At 37.2% G+C, this 20,357-nt stretch overlaps 1 pseudogene; it reads left to right on the top strand.

The window, feature by feature from the left end:
• Positions 1–224: 224 nt before the first annotated feature.
• Positions 225–20,357, top strand: part of LOC118246105 (SPARC-like) — a 57,923-nt pseudogene continuing 37,790 nt past the window's right edge.

Genomic DNA, 20,357 nt, shown 5'->3' with positions numbered 1-20,357 from the left:
TGGTCAGACTCAGGAAGAAGCTCCTCAGAGGAGTGGTTACAACATCAAGCCTGCTGGAGCTCAAGAAGTGTTTGCACAATGCTCCCAGGTATATTGTTTGACTTCTGCATGGTCCTGTGTGGAGCCAGGAGTTGAATTCAATGATCCTTGTGGGTATCTTTCAACTTGGGATAATCTATGATTTTATGATTCTAGACGTTCCCCTTCAGCCTGTGGACAGGACCATGGTGGAGCAAGCTTTATCCCTGCAACCCATGGTGTACCCTGGCAGAGCAGATGTCCACACTGCAGCCCATGGAGGAGCCCATGGTGGAGCAGTTGGATATGGCCTGAAGGAGACTGCAGCCCATGGAGATGCCACACAAGAACAGACCCCTGGACAGTACCAAAACCCATGGAGACAAGCCTCCACAGGAGCAGGTGGTCTGACAGTAACTGCAGCCTATGGGAGACCCCATGTTGGAGCAGTCCATTCCTGAAGGATGGACCCCATGGTATGGACTCATACTGGAGCAGGTCTTCAAGAACTGCAGTCTGTGGGAAGAACTGTGGGAAGCCACATAGGATCAGTTTGGGAAAGACTGCATTGTGTGTGAGGGACCCCATGCTGGAGCAGAAGAAGAGTGACCATGAAGAAGCAGTAGAGGTGAAACATTAAGGACTGACAGCAACCCCCTTTCCCCATTCCCTTGCACTGCCTGGAGGGAGGAGGTAGAGAAGGGTGAATTGGGGGAATGGTGGTTATAGTTTGCTTTTTTTCCTCACTGTTCTTGTCTTCTATGGATAGGCAATTAGTTGTATTAATATCCCTATGCTGAGTCCGTTTTGCCCATAACAGTAACTGGTAAGTGATCTCTCTGTCATTATCTCAACCCACAAGTGTCCTTTCATTCCATTTTCTCCCTCTGTCCTTTTGAGGAGGGGAGTGAGAGAGCGGCTGTGTGGTGCTAGGCTACCTATAGTGGTCAAAGGATATCAAGAAAGATTGAAATGAAAGACATCTAGGAGAAAAAACAAATCATTTAAAAATAATAAAAATAATGACTATAATAATATTTATTTATTTAAAATATATATTTATACCTTCTAATAACACAAAACAAAAAAAAATGTATTTAATGAACTTAGTAGCTAAACTGTAGAACTTGTTGTTGCAAGATGTACATGAGGTCAAAAACTTAAGATGGCTCAAAAATGGTAGTTGAAATATTTATAAATATTTTTTTAGTTGTAGTACAGATAGGAGTAACTAAAAAAAACTTTGGTCGTACATACTACATTGATTATGTATAATGTAATGCATAGTGTTACAGAATAATTCAGACCAAAAACAGGGTGGAGAGGAAATTGTATTCATTGCCTGAGGATATATGTAATTTTTTTATACATATTTGTTCACTCTGATGGAGAAAAAGATGTTGCAAATACTTCCTTTTAAAAACTAGTGGAAGTGTTTCTTTGTTTTGCTGGAGAAGCAAATGACAGATGGATCAGAGAGAATCTTTCAGTAGCTGAGAAGTTATTTAATGTAGGAGATGGATCTAGACTGTATTTCCCTGAAAAATGTGGAACAGATTAAGCCAGAGAGGCAGAGAAAGGAAAACTCCAGTAGCATTCTGCACAATAAATGAGGCAGATGGCACCAAGATACTAGATCTAGTCACACAGATACTCCTTTGTTTTTGCTTTGCCATAAGTGCCAAAAGAACATTTCAGAAACATTTCAGCAGGCTGTTATAATTTTGCAGAAGTCAATCCTGTTAATGGTCAAAGACAAAATAATGGGATATATGTACCTTTATTTTGCCTCTCTGTGGTAACATTGTGATATTACTTCATTTGCGTTCTAAATTAGAATATACTGTCAGTCATACGAAGTAAAAAGAGGTTTGTTTGTTGTTTTTTTTTTTCCTTTGCATTTAGAAATTCCATCAGCAGACAAAAAAGTGGGTTAAGCAGTCGTGTACAAATGTAAATTATATTGAGTTGAATTCCAACAAAAGAATCAAAACATTGCAACTAAGTGCCTCTGAGTATAGCTCAGTGTTTCCTTTTAAATACCTGTTGTGTGGTAGTACACAACTGTGCTAAACCTCTTCAAGAAACATATATAGGTAAGCTTTATCCACTTATCATTTAGTTACAAAAGAATTAATTTTGTTTCAAAACTTTTGACATGCCTTGAAAAATCAATCTCAATAAATGTCAAGGTACATAGAGATAGAAGTTATTTGTCTGTAGTCAATTTTTATGTGACAAAATAGTGAAATGGTGAGAAATGAATTTCTTTAGTAACACAAGTCATTCTGAGAGACAGATGGATGTTGTAGATATTCTAGGCCTGTATGAAAATATATATATATATTTAGTGAAGAAAAAAAAAGAAAAGTAGTGGCAATTATTACTTTTCATAGTGTTAGAATATATATGCTTTGCTTTTGTCTTCTTTTACACATAGTCTTTTCCCAAGGACCTGTCCTTTTTATGTTGATTTGCAGTACTCAAACCTTTACAGTGTGCAACTGAATTACTTCACAATGTGTGAAACTGAAGACTTAGAGAATATTATTTTTCCCTTGGTATTGTTTTTCTTTCCATACACTTCCACATATGACACTTTGACAGCTTTGGATCAGAAAGTCTTCCCCTCTAGACCCTTCACCATCTTTCTTTTCCTCCTTCAGACACTCTCTAATAGTTTTATGTCCTTCTTATATTGTGGCACCCAAAACTACACACAGTACTCAAGGCAAGGTCGTACCAGCACAGAGTAGAGCAGGACAATCACTCGCCTCAACCAGCTAACAAATACTGTGCCTCATACACCCTCACCTGCTGACTCACTGCCTTATAGGAGCAGTGACATATATTCCCTTCCCTCATTCTGCCTCTGCCATCTACTTCAGTTTGGGTCATCTGCTCCAAGCTCAGCAACTCAGTAACACTGCTGCAGTGTCAGTGACAGACTCATAGAATCATTTAGGTTGGAAAAGACCTTTAAGATCTTCACATCAACTATCCACCTAACACTACCTAGTCCACCACTAAATCACATCACATGCCTATTAAATACCCCCAGAAATTGTGAATCCACCACTGCTCCAGGCAGCCTAACCACCCTTTCTGTGAATAAATTATTCCTAATATCCAATCTAAATCTCCCCTGATACAACTTGAGGCCATTTCCTTTCTTCCTATCGCTTGTCACCTGAGACCAACACTTTGATTGCTGCAACCTCCTTTCAAGTAGCTGTAGAGAGCCATGAGTTCTCTCCTCAGCCTCCTCTTCTCCAGACAAAACAACCCCAGTTCCCTCAGCTGCTCCTCATAAGTCTTGTTTTCTAGTCCCTTCAGCAGTCTGTTGCTCTTCTCTGCACATGCTTGAGCAATCGATATTCTTCTTGTAGTGAGGGGCCAAAAGCTGAACACAATGGTAGGGTCTCACCAGAGCCGAATACAGAGGAACAGTCACTTCCCTAGTTCTGCTGGCCACACGATGCAGTTCAGGATGCCATTGGCCTTTTTGGCCCTTTGGGCACACTGCAAATTTTCCCCATGCCCATATAGCTACATGAGGTTGATACAATCCAAATACAGCACCCGTCATTTAGCCCTATTGAATGCCATACAATTTGACATGGCTCATTGATATAGCCTATCCAAATCTCTCTGCAGAGCCTTCCTACCCTCAAGAAGATCAACACTTCCAGCTTGGTGTCATCTGCACATTTACCGAAGGTGCACTCAATCTGCTCATCAGTAACACTGATAAAGATATTTTTAAAAAAATGGCCCCAGTACTGATCCCTGGAGAACACCGCTTGTGACCAGCCACCAACCAGATTTAACTCCATCCACAGCAACTCTTTGGGCCCAGCCATCTAGCTAGTTTTTTACCCAGCAGACAGTACACGCATCCAAGCCAAGAGCAGCCAGTTTCTCCAGGAGAAAGTTGTGGAAAAGAGTATCAAACAGTTTTTACTTGGAGGTTAACAGTAATCATGAATCATATGAATCATAGAATGGCTTAGGTTGGAAGCGACCTCAAAGATCATCTAGTTCCCCCTGACACACAGTTTAAAAAGGTTTTCAACACCTACTACCTTCCTGGTATTGGGCCTCCCTGTTAGTGTACTGAATGTAGCTGGCAAGGTGTTGGTAGCAGGGAGGCTGCAGGGGTGGCCTCTGAAAAGAAACATCAGGAGCTGCCCTATTCTTGTCAGAGATGATTCCAGCTGGTTCCACAATAGACCCACCACAGGACACAGCAGAACCCATCAGCCAAGCTGGTTGTGCCTCAGGGAAAACTATTTAGGAACGAGCAAAATGCTGCACTGTCAGCAAACACATTTTTAACTAACTATACACTAACTATAGAAAACCAAACCAGGTGCTCTTGCCTACCTAAATTTAATACCATCTCATCCTAACAAGATACTCGATATAAGTCAAATTATTTATGTCCTAGAATTCAATTTGTTTTTCTTCATCAACCCAGATTTAGTTAAAGTTAGATTAGCTGAACTCCACTGCTCTGAACCGGGTAGAAGTAGACATTTTTAAACAAGATCTGTGAAACAGAAGAAAATGATGAAATCAACTACTAGAAGCAGTTTTTCAAGGATTACTTTTTGTTTGTTTGTTCATTTTTTGTTTATAGATGCACAAGCTCTCCCTCCTTAAGGAAAAATCTTGAGACAAATTAATAGCATCAGTGGACAATAATTTCAGATTAAATCCTAGTTTGTTTTCATTTAGAAAAGTTAACAAAATTCTTCTGTCTAGAAGAACACTAAGTTTAAAAGGAAAAATAGCTACCACTTTCCAGTAGTCAATCTCTAATTCCATCTCTAATACACTTAAATCATTTCAAGAAAATATTAAATGTAGTCCCTTAGCAGTACTCCATCTCATGCCGGATGTGAAAATTTCAGTTAAGTCATCACATAGCAGATTCGATACCAGACTGTGAACTGCAGGGTTTTTTTTCAAGGTGTTTTACACTTTTCCTCCTTGTCTTCTTGGCTACCTTATTACTGTTTTTCCCTTGCTTGGGTGAGGTGTAATGAACTGGCTGTTCTAGGAGTAGACAGCACCTTTGTATGGCAGTGAGCTGAAGATGTACATTTTGCAGATGTTCCCTGGATCCAAATATTACTCCCGAAGTATTTTCATTGTTTCCATAGTTATATGAAAGGGCTTGGGGGAATCTTTGTTTCGTGAAAGTGCCATTTCCTAATGCATATGTAGGAGATTATTCATTCTTTTCCAGCTTTATGACTACACTATTTTTACCTTTATGTGAATAGATTTTTGGAGTATCTTTAAAGGGAATGTTTTTTTCCCCTCCCATTCTTGTATCATGTTCTGATGTGTTTTATCTTCAGTAATTAATATCAGTGGAAATTCTGCTACAATTTACTACACAAAAATCTTCCAGTTTTGAAAACATTACCTTTGAAAGGGTATATTTAAGGTACTTTGGTCAGTGTTTCTTATTTTCTTATGGTTATCGAAGTTGCTTAAACAATGCTAGAAAACACTGAATTTCTCAAGGAACATGAATTATTGAATGTTCAAATGAGTTTTTAGGTTAGTAAAAAGTTATGACATGGTCCTTTGGTTCATCTAACAGTAATTTTAAGTAAAGACATCATGAGTTTGCATTAGAAACAAGAAATGAGGCCATACCCTGCTCTTCCAGGAGGCACTCAGGTTGGCTGTTTGGCATTAACCAAGCAATTTCCATTACTACAATGCTATTAAAAAATTTCATTAGCGCAAGTCTTTAAGGGGTGCTCTTTTTTAAAACAAAAATAGCTTTTTAAGCCTATGGGGAGGGAAATCATTATGAAGGAGTAAACTTCCTTTTACCCAGTCATCTTCAGACCTCTGGAAGGGCATGTTAAATAATGAAAAATGAAGTTTACAGAAACCAAGAATCATAGTTCTTGTTCAACTGGGGTTGGAAAAGATCTGTAGATACTGTTGAAATGGAGGAGGGGATCTCATGAGAAAGTACACAGAAAATATCCAGGTACTTAATGCCTTCTTCACGTTAGTCTTTTCTGATAATATTTGCTTCTATGAATCCCAGGACCCTGAGGCCAGTGGAAAAGTCTGGAGAAAGAAAGTGTTACCCTCAGCAGAGGAGGTTCTGGTTAGGGAACTTTTAAACAAACTGAACATATGTCCATGAGGTCTGATGGGATGTACCCATGAATGCTCGGGCAGCTGGATGATGTGGAACCACTCTCAATTATCTTCAAAATATCACAGTGACTGGGAAACTCCTGAAGACTGGAGAAAAAAAAAAAGAAAAAAAAAATCAGCCCTATCTTCAAGAAGGGCAAGGAGGATCTGGGGAACTACAGGTCTCAACTCAGTCCCAGGGAAGATGCAACAACTACTCCTGGAAGCCATTTCCAGGCAGGGGAAGGACAACAAGGTGATTGGGAGTAGTCAGCATGTATTTATGAAGGGAAAATGGTGCTTGACCAACCTGATAGCCTTCTAAAATTAGATAAGTGGCTTCATGGATGAGAACAGTGGTTGTATTGATTTTAGTAAGGCTTTCAACACTGTTCCCCATAACATCCTCATAGACAAACTGCTGAAATGTGGGGTAGGTAAGTGGGCAATGAAGTAAATTGAAAACTAGCTGAACCATTAGGCCCAGAAAATTGTAAGCAGTGACACTAACTCCAGCTGGAGGCCAGTCATTCATTAGTGGAGTAATACCAGAGGGGTCAATACTGTTTAACGTGTTTGTTAATGACTCTGGGACAGAGTCTACCCTCAACAAGTCTGCAGACAACACAAAACTGGGAAAAGTGGCTGATAAACTAAAGAGTTGTGCTGCCATTCAGAGTGACATTAACAGAGTGACCACAAATTCCTACACCTCGGATGAAAAAACCCTCAAGCACCAGTATTCACTGTAGGCTGACCAGATGAAAAAAAACTTTACTGAAAAGGCCCAGGGGTTCTGGTGAACACCAAGCTGAACATGAGCCAGGAACATGTCATTATAGAAAACGTCATGAGTCTCTGGGTCTGTGTTAGGAGACTGCCTGCATTGGCAGCAGGGCAAAGGAGGTCCTTGCCCTCCACTTAACACAGGTGAAACACATTTAAAGTGGTGTGTCCAGTTTCAGGCTGCCCAGTGCAAGACACATGGACATGCTCAAGCAAATCCAGAAATGGACCATGAAGAAGAAGGGGCTGGAGTATCTTCTGACATATGAGGAGAGGCTGAGAGCTAGACTTGTGCCATCTGGGGGTTGGGGGTGGGGGAGAGGGGAGTTCTCATGGCATACTATGGCAAAGTGAAGTAAAGAACCAAAAAATATGCAGCTAGACTCACCTTAGTGGCATTCAATAACAGAACAGGAGGAAATACACGAGTTTCTATGTAAACATACGAAAAAAAATAATTATTTTTTACTACGTGAATAGCCAGACACTGGAAGAGGTTGCCCTCTGGCTGAGATTATCCATCCTTGGATTTAAAACCTGACTAGACACAGCCCTCAGCAATCTGCTCTAGCTGACCTGCTTTAAAAAGTGTGTTGAATCAAATGATATCCGCAGGTCACTTACAGCCTCAACTATTCTGTGATTCTGTGATTTTAAACATTTTTTCTCTTATTTTTTTCATTCACTTGCAATACCTCCATTTTCCCTTCTCTCCACTTTTATTCATCCACATTCTTTCAAAACTTTTTCTGATTTCCTAGGGTTTGTCTCCTACATTGTGTAAATCTTTCAGAAGTTTCAGATTTGTCCACTATCTCTGTGAAAGGTCTTGCTATTGTATATGTCTCCCAAACAAGCATGAACTAAGCTTCCTGGCAGAACACAGCTCCATAATGTGCTGCCTGTGCCTGATGATGTAGTGTGCCATCAAGCTGTGAATCGCCTATGAAGCCTACAGCAGCCTCAATGCCCCAGTTAATTGTTTGTTCAAGTTCCAAAACAGAGCTGACACCTGTGAAAACTTGGCTTGTGTTTCTTTGTCAACACATATGCATCATCCATAAATGCCTTGTTGATGTTTAATAGAAGAGATTCATCCATGGCATATCTGTTACATACTTGACTATTAGGTGCTTTAACAATACAGATTGCAGCACAGGAAAGTATTGTTCCTTATGAATTACAGTATGTCTGTTTTATGACAAAAAGCCGTAAAATTGGTATCAGTGATTGATCAGTGTTATTTTATCTGCCTAAGATTTAAACTACACAGCTTGAACAACAAGGAAGAGAATTATCTGACTGGTCTAGGCTGTAAAAGCATCTTCCATAGTGTTATCTGCTAGTGCATTCTAATATTTTAATAAACTTGTTTACCTCAGAATTTTTCATTATTTACCTCATTTACCACTGTGTCAATTATTACTTCATTATTCTAAGCTCCACAGGCATATTTCCATCTCTTTTAGCTATATAAGGTCAAAGAAAACAGTTTAAAGCTGAAAATTTGAGAGGCACAAAAGATGAGAGATGAAGTATTTTTCACAGCAAACCAAGTGACAGCTCAAAAAAGCTTTTTGTTTGTTTGTTTGTTTTGTATAACTGTCTGTCAAAATAAATATTGTGAACTTATGATTGCTAACTGAATAAAGGAGAAAAATTTGAGTATGATTGAAAACCAAGAATTTTTGAGTTATTTTTCTTTCACTAATGCTGCCTGTTAATAATTTTCTATTGGCATGCACGGTGTTTTACAAATATTAGGTGATCACCATGAGATCTTATAAGTTGTCTTTTAGGTAAGGAGCCCAGCAATGAGAATTTTCAACAGTAGGCCTAAGGTGGCTTTCAACAAAAACAATTGTGTAGAGGACCTGGGAGAAAATAAAGCTTATTATCTTTCAAAAATAGCTTGAAATTTGGTTTCAGCTGAGAATGCCTGCAGTTCTCCAGAACACTTCCATGCTGTGGTTGCGCTGTTATGCAAGAACTTTCCTAGAAGACAATCCTCTTTTTCTTGAACATGATTCTTAACGTGAATTAAACTACAGTCATTAGGCCCTGCACTTATGTTCAGCTAATGGTAATTGCCTTTCTGGATAGAGGGATATGTGCTGTTTGAGTTCTTCATTTCTCTCTCTCTTTTTTTTTTTTTTTTTTTTTTTGCATTTTTCTCATTTTAAGTATGGCAAAAATGGAGATCTAATAGAAAAAATAATTTATCAGAGATCACAAACTGGCTTAATTTCACAGCCATGATTTGATGTGAAGTCAATGATGTGATTTGATGTGAATGATGTGATTTGATGTGAAGTCAATTCATAAGTAATGATCTTTTCATCATTTTTTCTTTTATCTTAGTTTTTTCACTTAAAACTTTCATATTGTTTGTATTAAAGTGAAAGGACTGAATTTCAGTTGCTCTTGTCTTTAGCTATTTAATATTTCCACTGAAGCAAAAGTATTGCTCTCAGCATTTCATGACAATCCTTCAAGGCTTGGCAGGCACATTTTTTAAGGGTTATGACACTTTTTTTTCCTACTTTTCATCCCCCCCCACCCTTTATTTTTTTTGGTGTTTGTTGTGGTTTAGCCCGGCTGGCAGCCAAACACCACACAGCCGTTCGCTCACCCTCCCCCCTCCCTCTCCGGGACGGGGGAGAGAAACGGGAAAGTGAAGCCTGTGAGTTGAGATAAAGACAGTTTATGAAGACAGGGAAAATAATAACAATAATAATAATAATAATAATAATAGTATTAATAGTAATAATGTGTACGAAATAAGTGATGCACAATGCAATTGCTCACCACCCGTTGACCGATGCCCAGCCTATCCCCGAGCAGCCGGCCCCCCGCCCCGGCTAGCCACCCCTATATATATTGTTCAGCATGACGTCAGATGGTATGGAATACCCCTTTGGCCAGTTTGGGTCAGCTGTCCTGGGTCTGTCCCCTCCCAGCTCCTGCTGCATCCCTAGCCTGCTTCCTAGCAGGACAGAGCGAGAAGCTGAAAAGTCCTTGGCTTGGTGTAAGCACTGCTCTACAACAATTAAAACATCAGCATGTTATCAGCGCTCTTCTCATTCTAATCCAAAACATAGCACCCTGCCAGCTACTAGGAGGAAAATTAACTCTGTCCTACCTGAAACCAGGACAGTGTTTCAAACTCTTCTACTTCCAGAGACTCTTAGAAGAGTGAACTGAAACATAAGCCAATGCAATGATGCAGTCTGAGACCAAAAATAGCCCCAAACAAAATTCATCTAAGTCCATTTATGGATGTGGCATTAGATATTTTTCCATAATGCAGTATAATGGAACTTTGCGTTATGACTTTCATGATTTTCTTCAACCTAATGCTCAACATGAATTAATTGAAATAGTTCTACAGAGAACAATATGATCCTGTTGTGTTTTTCATTCCCCTTCACCTTCCCTTTTCTGTGTAGCTGCAGCAAGCAACCTGTTTTTCCTGTGTGTCAGACAGCAAAAATGTATTTTGGAAATTCAGATTGATAGAAGGGAAATTTCAGATGAAACATAACTAGTAATGACTGTAGGCTGTTTGGTTACCCAATGAAGGGAAAAATTTCTGAATCATGTAGGTCTAAAAATCCCACTTTATAGAAGAAACACCAAACTTTTTAAGAAATGATTTTAAAATTAGAAGCAAATTAGATGATTAAGGTGTTCTCCTACTTTGTGCCACTAGAGATGGAAAAAACCTCAAAGGTTCAATATAATTCAAAAGTCATGGATTATGCTATAAAGTATGAAGAAGTATGAAGAATAGCCTCATTTTTTGTTATTTCCTTATTTTTCTTGCCACAGTAGATTCTTCTTTTTTTGTTCTAGCCTTTCTCCTAAATGAAACGTAAATAAATAAATAAATAAATAAATAGTTTCACCGGGGGGGGGGGGGGGGGTGGGGGTGGGGGAGAGAAACAAAAACAACAGCCAAAAAAAAAAAACTAACATGAGAGGCAATGAAATTTTATTATTTTTTTTTTAGTGGTTGCTATCATGCAGCTCTCATATACTTTAAATAAAGATATGGGCATTCATCATCAGACTTCCTTGTCCGCCAAACAGTTGTTAAATGCCTTCTCACAATAGAAATGCTGTGTTTGAGCCCAGAGGCCCACCCACCATCACTCTCTGGCTCAGCTCTGGCCAGCAGCAGGTCCCTTTTGGAGCCAGCTGGAGCTGGCTCTGATCTGACATGGGGCAGCTGCTGGGTTCTGCTCACAGAGGCCCCCCACTACCAATGCCTTGCCTCATTAGCCCACTATATTTCCACCCCTTGCCTTTTTGAAAAAAAAAATAGAATAATTATTATTAAAATATATTCTTTAAGATTCACCACAAAATCTTGAGAAACTTCACTTACATCAGTGAAAAGAATTCCCCATAGCAAAATCAGCATGGCCTCTTCCTTCAGAACACTTTGTTTCCCAGTAGTAGGCTGTTTTTGTTTTTTCCAGAGACATTCTTTTCAAGGGTGGAATTTAAAAGCCATTCGTTCCTTCCCCATACCACCAATTTTATAACAAATATATGCAAAAGAGTTAACAGGGAGCCATTTCACACAGGAAAGTTTGAAAGTCACTGTGTTAGTAGTAGTCTTTCTTTACAGAATATTGTAGAATGGAATTATTTGTATTTTTCTGCCAGTCTAATTGATAGGAGCAGCTGAAAGTGAATTGCTTTGAGAAATGAATGAACAGTGAAGTGTATATAGAAATGTGTTGCTGCTAAGTGGCCGCAGACAAGAATAAGAACTTCTATAGCTAATAATCCCTAAGGAATGCATAAGACAAAGTGTCAAAAAATTGCAATATGAGTAGGCTGACATGAAAATATGAAAATATTCTGCAGAGCTTTAATGTGAACTAGAAGGAATTTGGTATTTGAATAGGGCAATTATTTGGCAAATTAAGCACAAAATCATTCTGTTTCTGCAGATTGACATGATACTTAAGCATGGATGTCAGATAGGAACTTATTTTACCTAATGGTAATGTTTTCTCCATATATTTTTTAGCACTTAATTTAACTTACTATTGATCCACTATGTTTCTTCCCGGTAGCTTCCAGTCATTTCTTTTCATCTTGTATTTTGTCTAACGGCCATGCCACAGTAATACTGTATAATATAATCATAACATGTAGTAATAGCATGATGCATGAAATGCTTCACCAATAGCAACTTGAATGTAGAGTGCCAGAATCAAAACAATTATAAAATGTATGTGTGTGTGTATGTATGTATATATATATATATATAGACAAACAAACAAAAAACAAACAAACAAAAAAGAAATGGCAGGCAATACTAAATTATCATGAATTATCCCTTCTCTTTTAAAACAGAAAAAAATGTTTAAAGACATTGAAAACATGCAAAAATATGATTCTTTTAAATGAAAGGTTCCCCTGAAATTTTAAAACAAGAGTGGAAGAAAGTTTTTACAGTGCAGAGATGGAAGGCAGTCTTATGACTGCAGTTAGCACATCAAACTTTTGATCTAAGCCCAATGCTTGTACGGCAAAGGAGTTTCAGACTGTGTCATTTTAAACAGCTCTTCTGAACATGTTGCAATTGGTATAACTTCAGACATTATGTCCTTCACTCTCTTTTTATACCTTTTTATTCCATTGCTTTTGAGGTTGATCTAACACAGGTTTATGGGTTCTCCTGCAGAATCCTGTCTGTCTTGGTTTGCAGTCTTTTCAATTTGCCTCACAAAGAACAAGCTTACTTTGTCACCCTATACCTACAATTTTACTTTAGTCCAATCTAAGAAAAAAAAAATAATCTTCCTGGCTCTTTTTTCTTCCTGTTGTTGCAGTCATGTACGTTTATCATTTCTTTTAACTTCAAAGAATTTTGAGATGCAACATTGTATTCCCATTTTATGTTTATGGATACATGGATTTTATGTTTATGGGTGAATTCACGTGTTCACACTAACTCAGGTCTTGGTCTGTGTTTTTTACAAAAGGCAATGTATCTACTTTTGTCTTCTGAGTCACACAACCATTACCTAATATTGACTTGGTCATTCTTGGTTCACTACCTACTCCCCTCAGGAGACTACTTTTATTCAGCATTAAATAAATAAAAGCAAGATATTTTGTGATAGACTGTGTGATAGAATCATGAATTTAGACCTTTTCTAGTGGTGAATTTACTTTCCTTTTTACATTGAATATACTTATATTAACAATATAACAACTTTTATATATATTTATGACAAGAGTTTTTTTTAGCATGTGTAACATATAAAACAGTAAATATCTGGAGAATCTCAGGACAAAAATCCTCCAAATATTCATGACTGTGAAATTTAGTTCTGAAAATCTAGCATGAAATCTGGGATGATACAGTGTACTCTAAGAGAAACTTTAGCTTCTTGCATGTAATGAGTAACAGCAAAACCTAAGAGAAATACCAGTTCTCTGATTACAAGATCTTCTCTCTCTGCAACACAGAGTATTATGTTCCAAAGAGAGGAGAAAAATCATATTTCTGTCCTCATATAAAATATTCATGCTGCTTCTATGGGATATGAAAAATTGTAATTTCTTGGAAGCTTATTTTCACCTTTCTTCATCTTGGACTAGAGAAATCTAAAACATATGTAGCTCAGAAGCAAGCAATGATGAGGGGGACCATTTAATGGGAAAAGTCAGTGAGAAGAGAAAGGCTGAAAAAATTAATTGAAGCGCAATAAGGAGACACTACTCAAAGTGGGGGAGATGAAGCATAAGGGATTTTTCATAGCTTCTTGGACAGTTTGGATACTCTATAAAGAATAGTTTTAGAGAGAATGTGTGGTGGGTTAACCTTGGCCAGGTACCAAATGCCCACTATACTACTTACTCTCTCACTTCTTCTTCTGAACATGACAGTGCAGGGGGATGAGGAATGGGGATTGAAGTCAATTCATAATGATTTGTCTCTGCTGCTTCTTCATCCTCACTCTCTTCCCCTGCTCCAGCATGGATTTCCTTCCACAGGATATAGTCCTTCACAAATTGATCCAACGTAGATTTCCCATAGGCTGCAGTCCTTCAAGAACTGCTCCTCAGCCCTTCAGGAAAAGATTGCTGCATTGTGGGTTCCCCACAAGCTGTAGTTGCTATCAGACAAGCTGCTGTGGAGACAGGCTACAGTCCTTGCCTGGAGCCTGCTCCAATGTGGGCTGTCCATAAGCTGCAGCTTTCCTCAGAGCATATCCATCTGCCACAGTGTGGGCTGTCTGTGTGCTGCAATGTGCATATCTCCTCTGACATGATCCTCCACAGGCAGCAGGGGGACAACCTGCTTTACGTTGCTCTTCTCCACAGACTGTAGTGGAATCTCTGCTCCAGCAACTGGAGCACCTCCTCCCTCTACTTCACTGATCTTGGCGTCTGCAGGGTTGTTTCTCTCCTGATGTATATATCTATAGATAGATAGATAGATTTTTTTTTTCACTCTTCCTGATGACTACATATAGTTCAGCTCTAACCATTCATCAAAATTTAGTTTCTCTTTGATTTGACTGTTGTCTGTGATGTTATTGGTCAATGATGAACTTAGGCCCATAATCATCATATTTTACGACAGATTGTGCTCAAAACAGTGATATTCAGAATTCATACAGGCAACATAAAAAGGCAAGAGGAACAAAAAAAAAAAACACAAGTTCAGATATTATTTTTAAGTGTGCTGATCCATAATTAAATCAATCTCAATTCTGGGTCTAAGCAAGTCTTCAAATTTAAGCAAGATTTTTAAAATTTCTGATAGCACCTTCATTGAGACTTCAGATTCTGAAATACCATAGACTCAATATAATGTAATTAAGTTTTGCAAATTATTATATTAAAATATAATTCAAACTGTGGAAAATTTTTGGTCATTTTTCCTTTTGATATGCCATGTTTAGCCAACTGATGTGTTATATATGAAGTAGAAGGTTAGCTCTTCTACTGTCTAACAATATTATTTCTGGTTGGATAGAGCACTTTAAATCTGCATTAAAAAGTATTCATTGATAATTGAGTTTGTCAAAAAAAGTACTTTAATATATTTATCTGTAAAGTGTAAAGTTACTGTTAAACTTTCTCATATTTTTTTTAAGTTGCCCAATTATTTTATATCAACAGGAACCGTAGCACTGAACTATGCCAGGAATCTGGATAGCATGTTGGTATTTCTACACTATAATCTAGCTTTGCTTACTCTCCACTGACGTTTTTAAGCTTTGTGGGCATTAATACATTTAAAGTATAACATTCTGATTATAACTATTCTGAGACTTAAATAAACATTTATCATAGGAAATTTTCTGAGTGATTTGAAAATGTCATTTGCTATATAACTACATGGCTACATTTGAGCTTCTCAGCTAGTCCTTTGAAGATACATTTGAGATATTCAGCTTCAAAATAAGGCGTCTGTTTGCTGAAATGCTTGCAAACTTAAACTTATCAAGTTTTCTGGATTATTTAAGCACCTTAATGACATCACCCACAGAAGGAATAGCTCTTTTATTTTTTAGTCTGAAAATTACATTTCCATGTTGAACTTGGCCAGGGTTTCAATTTTGTTATGATGTATTTAGATATCATGTAAGCTTATGCATCTAGCAGAATTTTGTACAGGATTATCTGGTTTTCTTTAGGAGAACTATTTTAAGGGAAGTAATGAAGAGTTATTACTGTGACATCTCATGGCATCAAAGTGAGATATATTCTGTAACTAAGTACTACCTCAAGCAGTTTCAGTTCCAGGAACAGCCCTCTGCAGATCTCTGTATTTTAAATTTCATTACTTCAGCTTTTCTTCAAATATTAATGCAAATAAACTTATTTATTTATTTATTTATTTAGCACAACTTTTAAGATCAAAAAATAAATTATGTTCAACAGGTATTAAGACCTACATTATAGCTCAGTAGCAATCCCTCCAAAAATGCGTTCTTTCCTTCAGAATTCTACGCCACATCACAGAACCATAGAGTTTGGAAGGTATCTCAGGAGGCCATCTAGTCCAAACCCCTTGCTCAACCAGGGACACCTAAAAAAGGTTGCCCAGGACCATGTCCAGGCAGCTTGTAATATCTCCAGGAAGAGACTCCACAACCTCTCTGAGCAACCTGTACCAGTTCTCAGTCACCCTCACAAGTGAAAAAGTGTTTCCTGATGTTCAGACAACAACTTCTGTGTTCCAGTTTGTCCCCTTTGCCTCTTGTCCTGTCACTGGCCACCACTGAAAAGAGACTGGCTCTGTCCTCTATACATTGATAAGGTCTCCCCAAGTCTTTTCTTCACTCAGCTGAATAGTCCCAGCTCTCTTCGTATTTAAAGATGGTCCAACAGACAATCACAGATGTAAAAACATCTCACTCACACCAACAGCCTCATCCTTTTCCCCTCCCAGGCTAATCAGGATGAAAAAACATTTGTGGAAAATACATACACACCTACAGCAGCTCGGTTCAGGCACTCAGTCTCCCCAGTAGCTGCTCTTGGATCAAAAGTCTCCCCAGTCATTGGTGCCTGGGCCAACAGCAGTTACAAACAGAGTTTAATCATCAGGAGATGGGACAGACTGCCATAGGCAGTGACCCCCTCCCTCAGTCTGTGAGTTGTTGTTGAAACCAACAGGGCACCATGTTCAATTTTTAATGTGCTCTTGCTGTTCCAGTAATTTTATCTTACAGCATAATAGGTTTGGTTTCATTGTGTAAGGCAGTATAACTCACATAAGTTTACTGACTAGCCTAATAATGCAATTTATCAGAATCTGACTGGTTTGTTTAAATGAGCATAAAATAACTCAGCTCTTGTGAAGTGTATTAGTCTTTTATCTGTTAGTGTGCATTAGTTTATATTTGTCAGCTCTGCCTACAATGAATTTATTAGAATCTCCCTTAAGTGTAGAGTTTAGCTTCAATAAATTAACGCTCTTTCTATCTTCCATAAAGCACTGTCTGAAAACCTTGATGACCTAGTTTAGTTATCTAAAAGGTTTAGATATTTAAGTCAAAGCTTGTAAGTCTATGCTGTTTGCACAAAAAATGTATAGTCATGTCATTCTGAAATGTCTAAGACATGTAAGATGCCCTCTTGAGGCATTTGTATATTGCTGAAGTTATTTATGTTTTTCTTAGTTTATGCCTTTTTTTAAAAAATAACCTAGCTGTCTAAATTACAGAGATTAATATCATCTATTATATGGTAATCCATAAGCCATTCTAGGTTTTGGAAAACTGTAAAAAGCGTTTTAAATATATTTTTATATATATTTTTAATAAAGTAATAAATCACTTCCCCCTCCCCCCCAAGGCAGAATGCCTTGTTTGAACTGAAACATTTTGAAAAATTATATATGTAGAAATATTATCTTATTGTGAAAAGTCATTTTATATGGTATTCACAGCAATATTTCTGTATGTTATTAAATGTACTGTCATTTAATACAATTAAGCAAATAATTAGTTGTGTTAATTAATCTTCTTACTCTAGTACACACCTGAAAAGCACCCTTAGCTCCTGTTATTTTTCAGCCAATGGAGATGATGATGTAAAGCTTCTTATATTCATTGACGAAATATACTATACACTTGGAATTCCTTGATGGGAATAATTTTCGTCACACAGGAACTGCAAAATGGTTGTGCTTTTACAGCAGGCTCAATCTACAATATCATTCTGCAGAGTTTTTATAGTTTGTGTCAGTCTGTCCTCTTTAAGTGTAATGTGGCCAATGCAGCAGCATCAGGAAAAAAACAAAACAAAACAAAAAACTCTTACTGAGAAGTCTTGAGGAACACACGTATAAATCTGTAATAAACAACACCTAAATTTCATTAAAAGAAAGGGAACACAAGAAAAAATGTCCCTTTGTGGCCTGTTATTGATCTTTGAAATATTCTAACTTCCCTCTAAAACAATTCCAAGGTCTGATTCTGAATTTTAACTCAAGTTTCAGTGGGGAATCTCCCTTTGCTATAAATTTATAAGAAGATTATTATTAATAAATGAGTGATGCTCTCAACTTAGATGATGCTTACTTATTTACTGTCTTCACTATTCCTTTGATACCTATAGAAATAGAACATATTTTTCAGCAAAATTAAATTATTTTCGGACAATGTAGATAAGTCTGTGCTTTATTCTATATCATAATTCAGAAATACAGGATGGTATGTTCATTTTATCCTTCATTTATGCTTAAGTCTATAGTGATAAATTAGGATATGGTAAGCAATTTTCATTTTTATTTAATTGAGGACTGACAGGAATAAAATACTTCAATAATTACCATATTTAAAATAGTATTTTTAATATAGATTCTGAAGATCAAATTATCATGGGTTTCAACCGGGCTAATTCCTACCTAAGCACCAATCTAATTAGCTGAATTTCTGCACACTTTTTTAATTTCTTTTACTTTATTTTTCTGTAATAAATTTAGTTAATTTGCTATCATTCTTTTACCACTTATGACAGTCACACAATCAAGCATATATTAAAGTCTGATAATTTTATATGTCAGTAGAGATGAATGCTCATGAATATTTACATGGCAAAAGGAAGCACCCATTATACTGAACACCAAGACTTTTTGTTTTGTTACTATACTTAAGCCTTCATAACTACTGTACCAAACTTCAAGTCTATTTCATCTCACCATTGTTAAGGCAATGTGAAAATGTTTAAGAAAAAGAAATCTTCAGCGTGCAAGTAAAGAGCATGAAAGCAACTAGCTAAGTAGCTAAATAAACCTGGTTTCATAGTGCCCAGCAACTCAAATCAAATAATCACTTTTACCACATTAACCTAAGTATGATGTTAACTTTGTCTTCCTCATACATAGCATAGAATCATAGAATCACAGAATATCCGAGTTGGAAGGAACACACACACAAGGATCAAGTCCAATGCCTAAGTCCCAAAAAGACCACCCAAAAATAAATAAATAAATACATACATACATCTGAGAGCTTTGTCCAAATGCTTCTTGAACTCCAGCAGGCTCGTTGCCATTACCACTTCTACAGGGGAGTCTTTTCCAGTGCCCAACCACCCTCTTGATGAAGAACCTTTACCTGATATCAAGCATTTGAAAAAAAAAAAAAAAAAAAAAACCTCATCCAGTCCACTAGAAATATAGAAAATCTATTTTGGAACACATACTTTTAATTGAGTGATTACAAAATGTTTTTTAAAAGTATGTTATCAAAGATTTTTTATGGACTAACATGTCCCTTTCCTGCAGAACTGTAATAATAAAATATAGCTTGACATATATATATTTATTGTTATATGTAAAGATTCAACTCAGATAAATCATATTAAGTAGTAATATTGTAAGAATAGCATTGACTGTATAATAATGGTACAAATAACATGATAACAAGGATTTTTACTTAAAATTCTGTACCTTTCCCAGGGAGTAGACACAGAAGATATATCTGATAGCTAATCAGTAGCTTCAGTCCATCGAAAGCTATAAGTACAGTAGTAAATGCTGTACTTAGATATCTTTATATAGCAGACATTTTGTATAGTTTGAATACACCCCTGTCACTATGCTCACACCAGGAAATTAATAAAAAAGCTATGGTCTTTTCTCTGGTCCTAAGGGTAAGCAGTACAAATGCATATAACTTGTAACTATATAAATAAGCTCTCTGCCTTCATTTTTCTGTCCTAGAACAGGAAGTCTCCTTCCGTTACAGCCCATTGAGAACAGTGGCTCACTAACGCCCAGGAATTGCATGCGACAGGCATCAATTCACAGAATCATAGAATAACTTACTTTGGAGAGGACCCCTGAGATTGTCTGGCCCAACCCCCTGCTCAGTGCAAAGCCAATCTAGTTGGTGTAGTCTAATAAAGTGCTAGTGGTCATGATAACAACTTTGCAGTTCAAATTGTTGCAGCACAACATTTGGGCCCATCTCCTAACACTGACTATTAGATATATAGTTTGTAGTCCCATGGCAAATGTTTTGGCAGGACTTGATGCATGCTGGTAAGACTTCAGATGCTAATACCAATGTAATCCATATCATAGAGCAGAAGGTTTCAATTTCCAGAAAAAAAGATCCAGCTGTTTTCAAGAGAACTGATTTCAGAGGCAGTGTATATCTCTTATCTCTTTATTCACTCTAATAGGCACTCCAAATTCTGATAGAAAAACTCTAGATATGGGCTCTTATCCTTTAGCTGGGACAGTCAGAATTTACAGTGGAGGGGCAGATATGATCTCCAGAACTTTATTAATAATTATTTCAGTTCTGGAATCATTATTTGATAATGGCTCAGTTAAAACTTGTAAAATGAGAACTGAGTAATGCTATCAACATGTTTAGACA

This window comes from Cygnus atratus, chromosome 3, assembly GCF_013377495.2.
Source record: "Cygnus atratus isolate AKBS03 ecotype Queensland, Australia chromosome 3, CAtr_DNAZoo_HiC_assembly, whole genome shotgun sequence".
NCBI lineage: Eukaryota > Metazoa > Chordata > Aves > Anseriformes > Anatidae > Cygnus > Cygnus atratus.
Note: the sequence above shows the minus strand (reverse complement) of the source record. Positions and strands in the feature narration are given on the sequence as shown.